Here is a 1,776-nt window from a genome sequence, read left to right on the forward strand (position 1 = left end):
CTCGACTACCGGTCGGCAGATGAGGTATACGGGGAACTCAAAGTGGGGATGATTAAGGCTGTTCTTCAAAGAAAAAGGGGTGCCCGGTGGTGGGGCGCGCCGGCTGCGTGGCGAGGGCGAGCGCGGCCCTTCGGATGCTTCCCATGGCTTCGGGGCAGAGCCCTGCAGGGCCGCGTCGGCAAAGGCCAGCCCACGTCCGTGCCGCCCGGCAGAGTCCTATGGCCTCGTATTTCGGTAGTGAAACAGTGTTAGGTCCTAACGGGGCGTGCCAGCTCCTCGGGGGGAGCGGGCGGCAGTGCAGGGGACCGAGGGGCTGGTGGGGCGGAGGGAACGGGGAGCAGCCCTCAGCTCGCACGGAGGGGAAAAACCTATGAAGACACCAGAGCTGGGGTTCGGAGGGAGCAACTCTGTGTATAATCTTGAGAAAGGGCCGAGGGTCCGGGTGCAGCCCCTCGGCACGCGGGGCCCCCTACGCTGCGCCACGCCGGAGCTGCTCGCCGCCATCTGCCACAGGAGGTCCAGCACCCAGGGGTCACCCCGCTTTCAAAAGCTGGCAAGAGATAGAGAAGAGGGTCAGCCCACGTGGCCACATCCCCGCGGTGAGGGGACACCGCTATCTGGCCACACAGCCGGCCCCGTGGTGCGCCGGCTGCCAGCATGGAGCTCAGCCCAGCAGCCGAGGGGCCGCTCACCGTTATACCCAGAGTCAGCGCTGTGTGCTGAGGTCCCTGGCTTCTTCATAGGTTTTTCCGCTGCAACGACTCGATCTTCACTCGCTTCCCCAGCTCCTGCGGCAGGAGGGCATCAGGGCACGGCGGGCATGGAGCACTGGGCCGCGGCACCAGCACCATGCACTCACCTTTTGCCATTCTCACCAGAACGAAGTGAATTTCTTGCCGAAAGCCGACACCGCTGTGGGGAAGTGGGAGAGGCATGAGGACAGCCACATCCCACCACACCCTGTGCCCGCGGTCCCCAGGTCAAAGCCATCAGACTTTGACGCTTGCACATCCCCGGCTGTGGGAGCAGTGCATCCTGACAGACGCTTCCAGCCACCCCTGTGCCGCCCAACTCCATCTCACCGCAGGGACGTGGCGGCAGCCCTCACCTTCAGTCAGTTTGCCTGCTTGCTCAGCTGCCCCTCCCGGCAGGATTTTGGAGAAGACGCTTTCTCCCTCTGCCCCAGGCTGCCCCATGGCTGTGCCGGTGGGGCCACGTGTCCCAGCCGCCCTCGGACCAAGCTTGCTGTCTGCCGGGGGACAAACAAGGCGGCCGTCAGTAAAGGTGGGTCCCACGGGGTGACCCTCAGGCAGCCAGCACCGGGGCTCTGGTCGCTGACTGTCATGCACTGACCTGCTGCTCCTGGGGGCTGGGCTGCAGGTGCTCTCCCAGGCTGCTGCGGCACTTTCGCTGCGGGTTTGGCCGTGTCCGTCTGCTCTGATTTCAGCTGCAAGGCAGAAGATGCCTGTCAGCTCTTGCCCTCCTGGTGGGGATGGCAGAGCATCCTTCGGCACCGTCCCTTTGGGTGGGAGGTGGCGCGGGGCTCGCCAATGTCTGCACTTTGCTTCACAGGGACGACCCCAAAGTACAGTGGGAGCAAGACTCCACACCCCACGAGTCAGGGGCACAGGGACGTCCCCTCCCACGGGCACCTGGCGTGGCACATGCCCGGGTCCCCAGCCCTTCCCCAGCCACAGCAGCAGATGCGGGCTCACCTGCGGCGCTGGGTGTCCTCCTGGCTGTGCGTGCAGCGCGGCCGCCGCCTTCCCCACGGGC

The 1,776-nt window shown here is 65.7% G+C and overlaps 1 long non-coding RNA gene across 1 annotated transcript; it reads right to left on the bottom strand.

Moving 5' to 3' along the window:
* Positions 1–45: 45 nt before the first annotated feature.
* Positions 46–1,776, bottom strand: LOC104913117. The gene is made up of 6 exons (XR_795147.3): positions 1,716–1,776; positions 1,354–1,447; positions 1,109–1,249; positions 860–912; positions 693–788; positions 46–550 (listed from the first exon to the last, which is right to left on the bottom strand). It is a non-coding gene; the product is annotated as an uncharacterized LOC104913117 (long non-coding RNA).

This window comes from Meleagris gallopavo, chromosome 14 (assembly GCF_000146605.3).
Source record: "Meleagris gallopavo isolate NT-WF06-2002-E0010 breed Aviagen turkey brand Nicholas breeding stock chromosome 14, Turkey_5.1, whole genome shotgun sequence".
NCBI lineage: Eukaryota > Metazoa > Chordata > Aves > Galliformes > Phasianidae > Meleagris > Meleagris gallopavo.